Raw genomic sequence first — 18,623 nt, forward strand, 5'->3', positions numbered from 1 at the left:
GATGTCACTCTGCTTCAGTTTGAAGACCTAAAACATCCGTCAAGAAACCCACAACAGAAGAATCAGAACATCCGTTATGTCAGAATACAGCAGGGTTGTATGTTATACAGTTTAAAGGCCATTGAGGTAAATTTGTGATTTTGGCTTTGAACTCAAGAAATAAAATTGACATGGTACATAAATACTTGTTTATGTGTAAATACATGTTACATATGCTGAGCTAAAGTTGAGAACAGTTAAAATGGTCTAAGCAGAGAACAGGAAGAGACACACAAACTCTGACCACACCGACAGAACGCACACACAGACAAGCAGACACGCATGCACTGGAAGGGTATGCACACATCTACAGGAAATGACACACACACACACACACACACGGGCAAATCAAACATCCGCGCGCGCATATTGTTTTTTCGAGCGCTTTCAAATCACTCGCGAGCTATTTTGTATCATGCATCTCTGCTCCGTAGAGCAACATTGTAGCCTGCGAGGAGAAAAACACGCTTTGCGCGCTCTCCTCTGCACTTTCACCTGCTCGTGCGCGGACAGAGCGCGGACAGAGCGCGCGCACAGGCACAGACACACACACACACACACACACACACTCACCTTGCCCCTACAACTCCATCAACTCTGATCCAATGTTATCTTTTCCCTTTTTCCCCAAGGAAGAAAGTTATTAGCTAGAGGTTTTTGGAATTAAACGAGCAGATAGGCCTATAATAAGTATCTATCAATCAAGTCCTAGAACTGTTTCGATTCATTTAAGACTATAAAGTGATTGTAAACTGACAGACACAATACCAAAGATCAAATCAAAATCAAATCAAACACAACGACAGTATGGTTCAATATAGACAGTACCGGAAAATTACTGTGTGGTGCCCGATAAGAATGAAAACATTTTGTTGTTGATATTGTAACTGGGACAGCTGATGGAGAAGCTGAAGGGCCCTAACGAGGCTTCATGTCATCCAGGAAACAGACTCTAAGCAGAGAGGCAGCAAGCTGCAGCAGGAGCCACACAATGAAAAAAGATGAGCAGCCTTCAGCGCAACATACACCAACCCAGACAGAGCAACTTTGAATTTATATACAGTACACTTTACAATGTTTTTGTATGAAAGCTTGCCTCTGTATTGTTGAAACCCCCTGACGATTGCACCGTGTTGCTTTAATAAAGTTTAAAAATAAATACAAAGAAAACAAAAATTAAAAAAATACAATAAAAAAAATACAATAAAAAAAAAACCCAGACCTTTACACTTCCTGGGTTGCCTCTCTCCTCAGACACGGAGATTGCCGCCTGTTATTAATTAACATTAACATTTACCTGAAGTCATAAATCTGAAACTTAAAAGCTTAACTATCCTTAGCTGCTTCATCAACATTTACATCGAAATATTATTAACAAAAAGTCAAACTCAAGTATAAGTATGAAACTCTTCTGCCTCGTGTTTCAGTTGGGTGTAGAGACTTAAAAACTTTCTCAGCATTAGTCGGAGTTGCCTAAAGACGCAGCTTTATTTAAGATAATTAACTGATTCTGATCCATTTAAAATCGTGTGTTTTGTTGCGTATTTTACATTTACATTAAGTCATTTAGCAGACGCTTTTATCCAAAGCGACTTACAGGAAGAGTAAAAGCAAAGAAAGCAAACAAAGCAAACACATTTTTTTGCCGCATGTGTCCGCCCCAAACACCTTAACTAACCTGCGCAATAACCTGAAATCACTTTTCACACTTTTCACTTACACACCTCTGTGTGAGCTTTAGTATTTATGTTTATTGTATTATATAGTATTACGTTTCATGTGTTGGTGAACAGAATTAACAGCTTTTAAATTAATGTGATAATAATCTATGAATCTGATCGATTCATTGTATTTTGAGCAGAAACTCACCCGAATTCATGCAACAGGGTCGCAGAGAAACTGCAGCGTCTTTGTTTCTGACCAGAATTAAGATACCGAACATCACAACAACGGTTCTTCCTGTCGCTAAACGTGTCACTTTCAAAATAAGATAAGATATTCCTTCATTGGTCCCACTAACACAATTTCTAGAGTTAAAGCAGCAAAAGAAGAAAGAAGCATCACTAAAATAACAAGAAATAGTAAACAAGCAATGTGTATGTGTATGTGCAAATACTGAGAACTCTCTCTCTCTCTCTCTCTCTCTCTCTCTCTCTCTCTCTCTCTCTCTCTCTCTCTCTATATATATATATATATATATAGTTCTCAGTATTTGCAAATGTGATTGCAACGGTATGTAGTAGGACATCCGTGTATTCTTTGGCATTTGACAAACCAAATGGATTGGGACTAAATCTTCCCCTCACATACTAAATAGTGTGGTAGTATGAATATTGGAACAGACAGCCAGCCTCTAATGATAATATAACATTTTCTCTGCTCAAGTCACAATGTAGTGTTTCACAATGTGCCTACTTTGTCATATTTGTTGATATCAGATGTATTCTAGTCATCCTCTAAGATTGCTGTCAATCTTAAAATCTAACTCCTGACAAGGAAGCTAATTAGTTCCCAGTGTTCCCCGATTCCTTTAAAGTCTGAAGGAGCTTTTATATTACAATACAGCTTTTTTTTTAAAGAGATTTATTTAAGTTAGAACTGTTTAATTTTACCTCTTTTGGACCCTTTTGCTTTTTTTATTCTTTAAAAAAAAACTTGAACTGACTCTTATTTTTTAAAATAGTTATAAATCACTGGAGCACAGGTTTTTATAAAAATGTCTGTCGCACAAGATGAATTTATGATGAATTTATGTCAACTTGAATTGATGAACCATTGAAAATGTCTAGATATCAGCTCTTAAATTAAACTCTTATGAGCTATTTTTGTTGTTATCATTATATTTGTCCAAACAAATGTACTATTAGTTGTACCAGGCATTAAAATGAACAAGAAATTGAAGAAAACAATGGTCTAATCCTTTTTTTTTGTCACGACTGTGTGTCCCAAATCCCCCACACCTTAAAAACAAACAAAAAAAATGCAATACGCTTTTTTTTGTCGCCATATTAAAGGCGGCATGTTTAATCATGCTCAAATGACCAGAACACACATATAATAAAATAATCACCATCACAACAATGAGCTCTCGCATTTGAATTAATCTGAAACACAGTTTCAATATAATGCAACAAAGTTATGAACAAGCTTCCACTTTTAAGAGCAAAGAGGATGATGACAGGCTCAGGATCAGAGGCAGAAAGCACAGAAAATGTTATAATATTTTGAGCCGCGTTGAACAAAAATTGCAGTTGAAATGACCGTGGAGCTAACACAAGAGAACTTCTTCTACGCTTAATTTTAAGATGAAGTGCATTTTAAATAGCCTTCATTTATTAATTAATTAATATTACAGTTCTTGACTTTACATTTTACAAAGGAAATGTTTATTCACACGTCTTTATTGTGTGGGGGGAAAATGTAATTGTGTAATTTTTCATCTCACGCACACCCTAGCAGCAGCCCGTGCACCCCTGGGGGTGCGCGCACCACACTTTGGGAATCCCTGGTCTTCAGGAAGAGAGAAGGGAACCAGATCGTGAGAGACAGCGATCAGGAGGGCCAACGGCAGTCCAGGAGGAAGAAACACCACCTGGTGTCATTTTAAGGAAAATATTGCACTTCTGTTCAGGAAAAAAAGAGAAAAGTAAAAGCCTATAGCACAGGTCATACATGAATGTGAAACCACATGGCTGAAACGACACATTGTGTCAACTGTTTCCGTTTAACAATCGTGTCGTTTCAGCCATGTGGTTTCACATTCATGTATGACATGTGCAGTAGGTTTTTTCCCCTTTGTGTGACATGTACAATAGGCTTCATTTTCTCTTTTTTTCCTGAACAGAAGTGCAATATTTTGTGCGCAATGTTCGCAATCATTTGCAGCTTTTCCATGTGTCTCTGTTTGCAGTCCTGTCTACAGTCCCTTACTTTGTGATTTATGTGTGGTGTGGTCGTTATTTATTTAATATTTATCTTTTTTTTGGACTGACGGGAGAGCTGTGCCTCAATTTCGTTGTGCTAACGTATTTTTATACTTTTTATAGGCCTACTACCGTGCAATGACAATAAAGACTCTAAATCTAAATCAAACACAAGGGCAGTATGGTTCAATATAGACAATACCGGAAAATGACTGTGTGGTGCCCGATAAGAATGAAAACATTTTGTTGTTGATATTGTAACTGGGACAGCCGATGGAGAAGCTGAAGGGCCCTAACGAGGCTTCATGTGATCCAGGAAACAGACTCTAAGCAGAGAGGCAGCAAGCTGCAGCAGGAGCCACACCCAAAAGAAAAAAAGATGAGCAGCCTACAGCGCAACATACACCAACCCAGACAGTGCAACTTTGAATTTATGTATTGTACACTTTGTTGCTTTAATAATGTTTAAAAATAAATACAAATAAAACAAAAATAAAATAAAAAAACTATAAAAAAAAACCCAGACCTTTACACTTCCTGGGTTGCCTCTCTCCTCAGACACGGAGATTGCCGCCTGTTATTAATGCGCATTTACCTGAAGTCATAAATCTGAAACTTAAATGTTTCTTTCTGAATAAAGAAAACTTAACTATCCTTAGCTGCTTCATCAACATTTACATCGAAATATAATTAATAAAAGTCAAACTCAAGTATAAGTATGAAACTCTTCTGCCTCGTGACTCAGTAGGGTGTAGAGACTTAAAAACTCTTTTCTCAGCATTAGTCGGAGTTGTCTAAAGACGCAGCTTTATTTAAGAGAATCAACTGATTCTGATCGATTTAAAATCGTGTGTTTTGTTGCGTATTTTCCCGCATGTGTCCGCCCCAAACACCTAAATTAAACTGCGCATTAACCTGAAATCACTTTCACTTACACATCTTTCTGTGTGAGCTTTAGTATTTATGTTTATTGTATTATTATTATTATTGTATTATATAGTATTTAGTTTCATGTGTTGGTGAACAGAATTAACAGCTTTTAAATTAATGTGATGATAATCTATTAATCTGATCGATTCATTATATTTTGAGCTGAAACTCACCCGATGCTCGCCGTTATGAATTCATGCAACAGGGTCGAAACTGCAGCGTCTTTGTTTCTGACCAGAAATAAGATACTGAACATCACAGCAACGGTTCTTCCTGTCGCTAAACGTGTCACTTTCAAAATAAGATTAGTCCCCCTACCACAATTTCTAGAGTTACAGCAGCAAAAATAGAAAGAAGCATCACTAAAATAACAAGAAATAGTAAACAAACAATGTGCAAATGTGATTGCAACTGTATGTAGTAGGACATCCGTGTATTCTTTGGCATTTGACAAACCAAATGGATTGGGACTAAATCTTCCCCTGACATACTAAATAGTGAGGTAGTATGAATATTGGAACAGACAGATAGCCTCTAATGATAATATAATATTTTCTCTGCTCAAGTCACAATGTAGTGTTTCACAATGTGCCTACTTTGTCATATTTGTTGATATCAGATGTATTCTAGTCATCCTCTAAGATTGCTGTCAATCTTAAAATCTAACTCCTGACAAGGAAGCAAATTAGTTCCCAGTGTTCCCCGATTCCTTTAAAGTCTGAAGGAGCTTTTATATTACAATACAGCTTTTTTTCCAAAGAGATTTATTTAAGTTAGAACTGTTTAAATTTAAGTTTAAGGTACCTCTTTTGGACCCTTTTGCTTTTTTTTATTCTTAAAAAAAAACTTGAACTGACTCTTATTTTTTGAAATTTTTCACTTGAATTGATGAACCATGGAAAATGTCTAGATATCAGCATTTAAATTAAACTCTTATGAGCTATTTTTGTTGTTATCATTATACTTGTCCAAACAAATGTACTGTTCGTTGTACCAGGCATTAAAATGAACAAGAAATTGAAGAAAACAATGGTCTAATCCTTTTTTTTGTCACGACTGTGTGTCTGTATGTCCTGGGAGAGGGATCAACCCTCAGCTGTCCTTAAGGTTTATTCAGTTTTTTTAATTTTCTGCAGCAAGTAAGATAAAATGATTAAACACTGTGCCAAAATACAGTACACACCCCTTTCAACTAGGGATGCACAATATTGGATTTTTTGCCGATATCCGATATGCCGATTTTTTACAACTCATTTAGCCGATTACCGATACGATATTTTTATAATACCCTCAATCAGGGCAAATTTGGCCAATTTCCCAATTGACATAATAAGTAAACATAACCTGTGTTCACTGGGAACATGTGAAAAGTGCAACTGTACAGCAGTTAAACCCAAATTGAATAAAACTACATGAACCTTACAGACTGCTGCTTAAATTCAAATTTAACTTAAAACAGGAGCCCAATATGTGACGACTCAATCTGCATTCGATTGCACTCTGAACTCGGAAAGATCCGACCTCCGAGTCGGAAAAGTGCAATAGAACGGCCCTTGAACTCGGGATTCCATCACTTTATCTTCAACATTTAGTCTGTTATGTGTTGTTTAATTTAGCATTTGTGTTACTAAAAGTGTAGGATTACTTTGTAGTGGTATTTGCACTCCCACTCTGTTAATTAAAGAGTTTATGTGAGCGGAGTGGGGACGAAAAAGCACAGTAAAAGTGTAAAAAATATTATAGTTTGTCCCATATTTAAACTACATTAGTCTATAAGGTGTAATACTGCACTTGTTTTTATTATATCCAGGAAATTGATAAGATTTAATTATATTTTTGTCTCTTAAGTATTTGCAGAGGCTGAGCAATGAAACGCATTTACCTCGGAAGTCAGAATTTCCAACTCGGATCTTTCAGAATTCCGAGTGCATTCGAACGCAGCATCAATCTGCACTGTGCAAACAAAACCACAAAAAGGACAAAAAATATCAACAGCTTCAGCCCCTAATCAGAACATAAATGAAACATAAATAAACATGTGGGCTCAGACTACACTGCACAACTCTATGAGTTACAAACAAGGTGCAACAGAGAGCTGATGTCACCCCGTTATTTAATCACCAATATCAGCCGATACCGATAACATGCAGATAATATCGTGCATCCCTACTTTCAACTAATTGGCCAATTGCACAGCCTTAAGAGGCTGCCAGAGCCTTCAGTTATCAAGCTCCTCTCTTGTGGAATCATCTCCCAGTCTCAGTACGGGAGGCAGACACCCTCTCATTATTGAAGAGTAAACTTAAAACTTTCCTCTTTGACAAAGCCTATAGTTAGGGCTGGCCGAGGCCTTGGACCAGCCCCTAGTGATGCCGCTATAGGCCCAATGTGTCGGGGGGACACGATACAGCGGGGCCCTCTTTCTCTCTCTCTGATGTCCCAATAATACATGACACAAGCTTTTATTTTCCTAGGCCCCGTTCACACGAGGACGCTCGCGGGTGAAAACGACAAAATATTTTATCGGAAGTGCCTTTCGTTTAGACGGTGACGGCGTTTTGGGGGCTTAAAGACGCAAGAATCTGAAACCACCTTCCAAAGTGGAAAAGTTAAATCCTCTCCTCCGTAGCGTGTCGTCTACACTGACAAGACACAAAACTCTGATCTGATCTGCTCACGTCACGTATGTGTTTACGTCACATACATGCTCCAGTACAGGAAATAAAGAAACGTGGGATTATTTCCATGGTGGGACCTTCAAGCTGCTCTGGCAGCTCTAATAAACTTACAGGAGTCTTTCCACCAAATGTACAGGATATGTACAGATAGTATTAGTGAACAGAGAAGGATCTGGAATTACCTCCATCACATTCTGGATGCAGCAATTGGTCGGAGGCGAGCCAGACGGCTGTGAACGAGACCTGGGAGATCTAGTGATGGTGGAGAACTTTGTGGAAGGAGTAGCTGATGAAAATGTGTGGTGTGAAAACTTCTGCATGCCCAAAGATGCTCTTATGGCTTTAAGTGATGCCGCCTGGCTGCATACAATCCAATTTCACACACTTTTGCGTCACCGTATGCAGCAGATTTCCTCCCGAAAACGCTCGTCTAAACGAGGAATAAAAAGTGAAGACGCGACGCCACTTTTGCGTCTTCTGTTCAGACCGTCCTCGTGTGAACGGGGCCCCACAGTACTCGCACTTTTCTCTGCTCTCTCCTCACAAGGTGTGGAGCTGTGGTCCTGCTCCATCACTCCTGCTGGTCTCACTGCTGTGGATCTGGTTCGGCCCCAGATGGGAATGCTCCTCTCCTGGTCCACTCTACACTCACCATCACTACTGGCCAATGGTGGCGCATCATCACCTGCTGCTGTCTCCTCCCAGAACTCCTGCTCCTCTCTGTCTCCTCCCAGAACTCCCAGAATGGATCCCTCCTCTGTCTCTCCCTGAGGTTTCTTCTTCTTTTTCCCCTGCTAAAAGGGTTTTTTGAGGAGTTTATCCTGGCCGATGTGAGGGTCTAAGGACAGAGGGTGTACAGTCTGTAAAGCCCTTTGAGGCAAATCTGTGATTCGTGATTTTGGGCTATATCAATAAAATTGATTTGATTTGATTTGATATATGTAACAGACTCTCCAGGCTCCGGTTTATAACTTTAATAGCTGTTAAACATTAACTTAGCTGTTGATCAGATCACGTCACTGTCCCGCCCACTCTGAGAGGAAAGGTTGTCTCAGGTCAGTTTGGCTTCAGATTGTAATTTCATCGCTGGAAGCAAAGAGGATCTCACCTGGTGAGTAGATACAACTAAATATATAATATCAAACAAATGTGTCTAATTGTAAGAACATTCTTAGATTTATAAGTAAAACGTGGTTGTTATTAATCCCCAGGTGTTTGCTGACGACTAAGGACTGGTGATCATCTGAAGAGAATATATTCTCTCTTGAAAAAGCTCCATGATGGGAGAACTACTGTACAATCCAAGATAACAGCAACAGCTGCCTCAGGTTAGTCATGACACGCAATGAACTGTTTGAATAAATTGTTTGTAGAAAGATCAACCACAGTGCTATAAAGTTTGCCAACAATAGTCCAAAGATACATTATCTAAGATCAGGACAGATTTTGTCCCTGTATGACCGATGCCGGCTCATAATAAAACATGTTCTGGTCCCAAGTTTTATATATTTTGTTAATACATTTTTGAGACCTTATCCAAAGTATGTAGGAAAGCAATAGGCCCTTCTCCGTTAATCTCACTGGTGTAGCTCCAATAGAAGCTCCTCTAACCAGAATATTCTGTACCACTTGGCAATCATTTATGTCTTTGTTAAAGGTATGATACTGATTATTTTATAATCAAGCTATGACTGTTGTTTTCTGTGTTACTGCTGTATATTCAAAGGTTCAAAAAGGATCAAAAAAGTTTGCCAACGGTGTCTGATGTTGACTGATACGAAGACATTTATTGATGCATTTTATTATTCTGTAAATGGAATAATAATAAATGGAGTCTGAAGTCCAAGGACGACAAAGCATCTTTTGATAAACATTACAGCAACTATAAAACAAGATTACTATTGCAAGTTTTATCACCAAAGTTAACATATAACACATTTTACGCCAAGAAGATTAAGATCACTTACTTTTTAAAATATTCTTCATTTCAGGCATTTACAGTTCATGTGGTAATACCTACACATATATACTACTGGACTTGCATACATCTAGAAAAATATTTAAACAAAAGTAGGGCATTTTAGGGAAATATACACTTTACATTACTGCAATATTTCCTCAAATTTACTGACTCTTCAGTGAGAAAGTGTCTGGCTTATGTCATTTTCTTGCAAGTAGTCCAAAAAAGTGATTATGCCACTTTAAGGTTACTATCATCCCAAATATATCGTCACTAATTCTGTGTGTATTTTACACCAAAAAGAATGTACTCTTGGACAAGCCAAACAAAGTTTTACCAAACCTTACCTTACCTTATATGGTGATGATTGGCTTCCTGGGAGCTGCTGGAGAGGCTTTAGTCAGGCAGCTTTTGAGGAAGTGCACTGAAAAAAGAAAATAGTTGAACCAATTGAATTGAATTGTTTCATTTGGTAATTTCAAATGAATTTAAAATCAATTGTGTTCATCTAACTTATTAAACTAATTTGAAAGAACTTAATTCATTTAGGTGTTACCAAATTAAACAATTCAATTAAGTTGGTTCTTTTTCAGTGTGTGTTCTAAAGAATTAGCTAAACAAGATCAGATGCTTTTTGAAACAAACTTGATTGTTCCTGAAGATGTTTTTTTTTTTCCTCAGGTTTTTACATACAGCTGTTGTTCTGCTGAATTTGATCTTTTTGTCTCAGATGTATAAAATGTTTTGAACACACTTATGTAATGGTATCTTACATTTTATTTTTATTATGAATTTGAAAAATGTTTACAGTTTTTTTCAATCGCTAACAAGCGCTTACCCATACTTCAGATACTTTTTCTAAACTCTTAACACAGACTCACACCTACAAAACACAATTGACCAAATGAATAATTTTCTTCTCAAAAACACATTTTGTTAAATATATACTAACTCTTCATTTCAAAATAGAACACATCTTTCTCTGCACACACTAACTTCACCAAAACACTGGAAATCTGACTCAAAATGAAATCATTCTGTCAAAGAATAACACTTGTTTTCACTTCACAAGGTACATGCAGTCAATCAAAGTCCACCAGGTTTCAAAATACTGGCTATTGTTGACATTGCAAATAGTGCATAGACTTTTATGTTTCAGTTTTACAGGTATTTGCATGCAAAACATGCAATCCACCATTTTTACACTAAATTTCTTGGTTGGGAACTGTGTGTCCACATGTAATGTTCACATTCAAAAGCATTCCAGTAGAAAGCAAATCAGTTTGTTTTTTCCTTTACTGTTTACAGTTTTTCTCAATTGCTAAAACAATAATTCCTGTTGTGTGAATCGATTGCTCAGTTGTCTAAACTCATTCCCCGAATCAAACATCCTTTTGACAAAACCATAAACTATCTTCATCTAGTAAAACACTATTTGCAGATCTCAGTCATTCCTTTTGCAAAACTCTAAACACAATTTTCCTGCAATAAGAATTCTGAGAAAAGGACAGGAGGATTCGAAAAATGTGTTTTAGCAATTGAGAAAAACTGTATTACAGGAGGTACATTAGAAATACTGTTTACAATATGATAGAACAGAAAAAGTTTTACAGTATTGCTTACAGTGAACAAAATATCCATGAAACACACATTCTGAACAAAAAAAAACAACAGCAAAAAGCCCAGATAAAAAGGGGGGAACTAAAAAAAACAGCACAAAATGACTGTATCTAATCTCTGATCTTCAGGGTTAGGCCACATGTTTTCATCAACATCACATCTGATATTGTTTTTGAACTGATATCACTGCAGAAGCAGAGGTTTTTATACTGTATCTAAGGTTTGGAATATTGTTTTTGCTATTGTGGGATGTTGTGTGTTAACATTCTTTAATACTACAAAAACAATCCATCATTTTGTTGCGAGGTATAGCTTGTCTGTTAAGGAAATGTGTTTGACTGCATATTGTGTGGAAACGACATGAAATGTGTGAATGGTACGGCTACAAAATACCATGCTGTGCTAATTGTGTGAAGAGTTTAGAAAAAGTATCTGAAGTATGGGTGAGCACTTCTTAGCGACTGAAAAAAACTGTAATTTGTCATAAGTCTAAAGGCCCACTTTCGAAACAAATATTTTTTTATTTACATATATTTAGATTGTAGCTGAAGAAGTAAATGAGTAAATGTACTTAGTTATATTTCACCACTGCAAACGGCCCTCTAAACATTAGTTCTTCAGGAACAATTCAAACGGTGTATAACTTTATTAATTTTTAGTATTAGTTGTGGATTTTAAATGACAATTAATTGTTATTGTTCTTAGCAGACTTTTTGTATATAGTAGTATTATGTCATATTATATTATTTTTACTTTGTTAAAAAATAAAATGAAAACAGGTCATACATTTATTAGACCACCTGTCTAAAACATAAATATTTTAGAATATCTTTCAAAAGCTTGTTTAAAACTAAAATGTAATGGTATTTATTTGGCCAATAACAAAGTAAATTCACCTTTTTATAGCCAGATGTGAGCCGGTTAATCTGAGAAGTCACAAATTAATCAGCAGAACATTCAACCACTAAAACTATTTTTTCTGTTCAGGAAGGCAGGTAAATAACTATAATTTGACTCTTAATCAAGAAATAATAATGTACTTTATTATTTTTACTAAATTTGAAAATGCATGGATAACAATAATAAATATATTTTAGGATTAAAAATATAATTTGGGTTAAAGAGCTTCTACGTCCTGGTGTAGAACAGTAGTTCTCAACTTTTTTGAGTCGCGACCCCCAATTTAACATGCATGTTGTCCGCTCACTGAACACAATCTCACACGCACAGTTCAGATCACACAAAAAAAAACAAAATGACCAAAAAAGTAAACAAAATGAGCAAAAAAGACACAAATTGACCACAAAATGAGCAAAAAAGACACAAAATGAGCAAGAAAGACACAAAATGACCGAAAAAAGACACAAAATGCCCAAAAAAGACACAAAATGACCAAAAAAAGACACAAAATGACCAAAAAAGACACAAAATCACCAAAAAAAGGAAACAAAATGACCAAAAAAGACACAAATTGACCACAAAATGATCAAAAAAAGACCTAAAAAGACATTAAGTGACCAAAAAGACTGAAACAGATTGACACATGAACACTTTAACACAGTGGAGACAGAGCTGACTTCCAAAATGATTTGGCGACCCCCAGAAATCCTCTCGCGACCCCAATTGGGGTCCCGACCCCAAGGTGGAGAATAGCTGGTGTAGAAGACTTGCGAGCCCATCTGATTTTAAGGTGAAGTCTTCACAAAAGTGTCATGACAATCTAGTTATAGAGAAGTTAATATAAAGAAAAGTTCTCTTTCCTATTTGTGAAGAAGAAAAAGGTCACTACAATGATCAAAGTCACTGGCAGTTACATTTAATTAAAATCCATTTCTAATACTGTCTATTAATCAAGTCACATACTGCTGTTGAACTGAATTGATAAAAAAGAACTATAAAGTTGCTATAAAGTTTTCCACAGTGTCTGATGGTGACTGATACAAAGACATCTATTGATGCATTTTATTATTTTATAAATGGAGTCTGAAGTCCAAGGATGTCAATCATCTTTTGATAAGCAAATCAGCAGCTATAAAACGAGATTACTATTGCAAGTTTTACCGCCTTTTTACAGTATAATCTGAACAAAAATGAGAACATTTGGTGTTTTGTTTTTAAGATACATACAGAAAAAGATTTAAACAACAGAAGGGCATTTTGGGGAAATATACACTTTATATTTCAAATATATTTACTCGACTCTTAATGGAGAAAGTGTCCAGCTGAAGCTATTTCCTTGCAAGGCCTTTCTGGCAGCAACACTGAGTTCGCCAAATAGATATTTTATTTTCATATCTTTGGATGTTAAATGAAGTAGTCCAAAAAAGTAATCATGCCCTTTTAAGGTAACTTTAGTCCCAAATATATTGTCTGTAATTCTGTGTGGATTTGTACTCTTGGACAAGCCAAGAACAAAGTTTAACTAAACCTTACCTTACCTTATATGGTGATGATTGGCTTTTAAAACATCAGGATTTAAAACATCTGCAAAGACACTTCAGCTAAACAAGATCACATTCTTTTTAAAAGCAAACTTGATTATTCCTGAATATGTTTTTCTTTTCTTTATAATGACTTAAGATTTTATGGATGGCTGTTGTTCTGCAGAATTAGATCTTTTTTTTTGTCTCAGATGTAAAAAATGTTTTGAACAACATTTTTTATTTTACATATATTCAGATTGTGGCTACAGAAGTACAGTGAATGAGTAAATGTACTTAGTTATATTTCACTACTGCTTCTGTATGACTGGTTGATGACAATACTAATTAACGTGAGCATAATTGGCCCTCCAAACATGAGTTCAAACAGTGTATAACTTTAATATTATAATAATATATTAGTATTGGTTATGGATTTTAAATAACATTTAATTTTAATTTTCCCCAACAGACTATTAGTATATATTAGTATTATATCATATTTTATTATTTTTCCTTTGTAAAAAAAATAACATTAAACAGGTCATACAAGTAACAGACTCTCCATTTCCTCATTTCTAACGTTAATAGCTGTTAAACATTACAGTTTTTTTCATTCGCTAAGAAGCGCTTACCCATACTTCAGATACTTTTTGTAAACTCTTCACACAATTAGCACAGCATGGTATTTTGTGGCCATACCATTCACACATTTCATGTCGTTTCCACACAATATGCAGTCAAACACATTTCCTTAATAGTGGAGCGGCTAAGTGCTCATTTTTGCCAGAATCTTTCAGTTTATGATACAAGCGTGAAAATTGGCATGAACACTCTCCATGGGTCACAAGAAAATTGTCCGAGATATTTGAAATTTTAAGATGGCGGCCATTTTTCAAGATGGCCGACACCTAAGTGGAGCAGTTAAGTGATATAATGGTTTATTTGGTGATACAAGCATACAAATTGGCATGACCAGTATCTGTGGGTCACTTGACAATAACCCATCCACAGTTACTTGAAATTCCAAGATGGCAGCCATTTTTCAAGATGGCCGACACCTTAGTGGAGCAATTAAATTATATAATGTTTTATTTGGTGATACAAGCATAAAAATTGGCATGAGCAGTCTCCATGGGTCACTTGACAATAAGACACCCACAGTTACTTGGGTTGACTAAAAAACACTCCCAGCCACTTGAAATGTCTATTTTCAAGATGGCCGCCCCCTGGATCCTCAAAAGATCAATTTTCTCATAGAAATGTATTGGGTTTTTAGATGATTCTGGAAAACAAGTTTTAACACATCATAATACAGTTGTGTTGATTTGTTGATCATAGACAGATTAGACAAGAGTGAGTATCTGCACTACCAGGGCACACTTGTGATATATGACTGCTGTTAAACTCAGAGTGGGGTTCAGTGTCAGCCAATTGTAAAGTTAGTCAAAGAAGAGACAACAACTCTCTGAGTAGTTTTAGTTAACCGGGTGGTGTACAGATCGTACAGGGTAAAAATGGCATTGGATGAACGATTGGACTAAGTGTAGGGTTAAGGCATGAACTTAGTTGTATCCCATACAACCATCTTGAAAAATGGACGCCATCTTAAAATTGTAAATGTCTCGGACAATTTTCTTGTCAAGTGACCCATGGAGAGTGTTCATGCCAATTTTCACGCTTGTATCATAAACTGAAAGATTATATCACTTAGCCGCTCCACTATAACAGACCAGCTATACCTCGCAACAAAATTATGGATTGTTTTTGTATTATTAAAGAATGTTAACACACAACATCCCACAATAGCAAAAACAATATTCCAAACCTTAGATACAGTATAAAAACCTCTGCTTCTGCAGTGATATCAGTTCAAAAACAATATCAGATGTGATGTTGATGAAAACATGTGGCCTAACCCTGAAGATCAGAGATTAGATACAGTCATTTTGTGCTTTTTTTTTTTAGTTCCCCCCCTTTTTATCTGGGCTTTTTGCTGTTGTTTTTTTTGTTCAGAATGTGTGTTTCATGGATATTTTGTTCACTGTAAGCAATACTGTAAAACTTTTTTCTGTTCTATCATATTGTAAACAGTATTTCTAATGTACCTCCTGTAATACAGTTTTTCTCAATTGCTAAAACACATTTTTCGAATCCTCCTGTCCTTTTCTCAGAATTCTTATTGCAGGAAAATTGTGTTTAGAGTTTTTGCAAAAGGAATGACTGAGATCTGCAAATAGTGTTTTACTAGATGAAGATAGTTTATGGTTTTGTCAAAAGGATGTTTGATTCGGGGAATGAGTTTAGACAACCGAGCAATCGATTCACACAACAGGAATTATTGTTTTAGCAATTGAGAAAAACTGTAAACAGTAAAGGAAAAAACAAACTGATTTGCTTTCTACTGGCATGCTTTTGAATGTGAACATTACATGTGGACACACAGTTCCCAACCAAGAAATTTAGTGCATGCAAATACCTGTAAAACTGAAACCTAAAAGTCTATGCACTATTTGTAATGTCAACAATAGCCAGTATTTTGAAACCTGGTGGACTTTGATTGACTTGCGAAGTACCTTGTGAAGTGAAAACAAGTGTTATTCTTTGACAGAATGATTTCATTTTGAGTCAGATCTCCAGTGTTTTGGTGAAGTTAGTGTGTGCAGAGAAAGATGTGTTCTATTTTGAAATGAAGAGTTAGTATATATTTTAACAAAATGTGTTTTTGAGAAGAAAATTATCAATTTGGTCAATTGTGTTTTGTAGGTGTGTGTCTGTGTTAAGAGTTTAGAAAAAGTATCTGAAGTATGGGTAAGCGCTTGTTAGCGATAGAAAAAAACTGTAAATTAGCAATTGAACAGATGTCGTGTGTGTTCACTGTCCTAGCACTCATAAATGTAATTAACCCTTTGATGCACAACATATTGACACCCCTTCTAATGCACAACGTTTATTTTCCATGTTATATAATGCTTGCTGTGTGTTTCTGTGCTCTATCTTTTGATATAAACTTATCTTATGATTGATTATTCCAAGTATTCTTTAAATATCTTGTTGATAACAGATCATTATTTCCATTTAGCCTCTCACACTTTATGAAGAAATGTATTTATTTATTATTACATAGCTAACCACTTGGCTAAGTAGCTTGCTAATCTAACTACTTAGCCAAGAAGTTAGCTAAGTAGTTAGCTTAGCAAGCTACTTAGCGAAATACTTACCAAGAAGTTAGCTAAGTAGTTAGCTTAGTAAGCTACTTAGCTAAATACTTAGCCAAGAAGTTAGCTAAGTCGTTAGCTTAGCAAGTTACTTAGCTAAATACTTAGCCAAGAAGTTAGCTTAGCAAGCTACTTAGCCAAGAAGTTAGTTAAGTAGTTAGCTTAGCAAGCTACTTAAATGTAAAAACTAAATAATGGATATGGTTCATTTTTCACCCATTAGAAGAGGGATTTTATTAAAAAATGAATAAAGGAAAACACAAAATTAGGATGTATGATGATCAAAAACAAACTAATTAAGGAAAACCTGGAATACTGAATGATGAAAATAATTCATTGCAGATATATGAAACATAAAAAGTCATACATATCGGGTCACTTTAGACCCATGTTGTGCATCAAAGGGTTAAACAAATGTGTCTAATCATAAGAACATTCTTGGATTCATGAGTAAAAAGTGGTTGTTTACTAATCCCCTGTATGCTGACCACCCAGGACTACTGATCTGCAGAGAATAATTTATTTCTTGTAATATTTTTTCAAAGCACCATGATGGGAGAACTACTGTACAACCAAAGATAACAGCAAAGACGGCCTACTCAGGTAAGTCATGACGTGAATTGTTTGAATAAATTGTTTTGGAGGTTTGGTGAATTCTGGAAAGATCAATCTTAATTCTACAAAGTCTTCCACGGTGTCCAATGTTGACTCATACTAAGAAATTATTGATGCCTTTTATCATTATATAAATGGATAGAGTCTGAAGTCCAAAGGAGGATAACCATCTTTTTATTAAGTTATTTTTTAAGTCATCTATTGCAAGGTTTACTATCATCTGTAGCATATGATAACAGGCATAAAAATACAAGTTAACGTATAACAAAAAGAAGATCACTTGATGATTAATCCGAAAGGTTTTTTTCCTTTATATCTGGTAAAGGCTTTTGCATTTAAACAGCTGCAGAGATGGATCTTTATTGTCTCAGAACCATAAAATGTTTTGAGCACATTTATGTGACATTACCTTAGATTTTTAAGCTTTTGTGTATTAGTGTTTTTTTTTTGTTTGTGTGTGTGTGTGTGTGCGTGCGTGCGTGCGCGCGCGTGCGTGTGTAACATAGTTAATCAGGTCAGTAGTGATTCCACTTGCCATCTCTAAATAACCATGGGTATTGAACGCAGCACCCCTGGGGTTTAGTGTCGTGCACCCCGGGGGCAGCTGCATTCGGGACTTGTGGTGTAACGGTAAGGTTACGGGCTATGAGCTCCGTCTTTTTTTTAACATATTAATTAAATTACACTTTATTTTAGTAGAAACTTGACAGTGTCTTTTAATTTTATATTTTTCAGAGGGATGCACCTGTTATTGTCTGTTACCAGAATAAATGGCTGGATGCCAATCAGATGTACTCGTTTCAACTAAATGACACAACTCAGAGAGAGTGCTAAGCCGCTACACGTGCGTGCGTGCGCGCGCGCGCGCGCGTGCGTGCGTGTGTTGTGGAAGGTTTACTGTAACTCGTCTTCCTCGTGTAAGACAGTTAACAAACCAGACAGTTGAACATTTTCTGCTCCTCTCATTAGGTTTTCAAACTCAGCAGTCAGTGTCCAGCAGAGTGACATCATGGCTGCAGCATCAGGTGAGTTCAGTCAGACTTTATGAGACTGAATAACACAAACACACACACACTGGTCCTCAGTGAAATGTTCAGAACGTTAGTTTTTACTTTGTAAAAGATTAATTTTCCTTCAGTAGTTTGAGCTAGTTGCAGCTTCACTGATGCAGTTTCCTTTAATCAAAGTCAATTTTGAATGTATATTTTTAGAACAGTGCA

At 36.1% G+C, this 18,623-nt stretch overlaps 1 long non-coding RNA gene across 1 annotated transcript; it reads left to right on the top strand.

Annotated features, from left to right (window-relative positions):
• The first annotated feature begins 8,639 nt into the window (after positions 1–8,639).
• Positions 8,640–18,429, top strand: LOC131980420 (uncharacterized). The gene is made up of 4 exons (XR_009395225.1): positions 8,640–8,681; positions 8,782–8,898; positions 17,334–17,391; positions 18,373–18,429. It is a non-coding gene; the product is annotated as an uncharacterized LOC131980420 (long non-coding RNA).
• The last annotated feature ends 194 nt before the right edge of the window (positions 18,430–18,623 follow it).

The sequence above is a fragment of the Centropristis striata genome, chromosome 11, assembly GCF_030273125.1.
Source record: "Centropristis striata isolate RG_2023a ecotype Rhode Island chromosome 11, C.striata_1.0, whole genome shotgun sequence".
NCBI classification, from domain to species: domain Eukaryota; kingdom Metazoa; phylum Chordata; class Actinopteri; order Perciformes; family Serranidae; genus Centropristis; species Centropristis striata.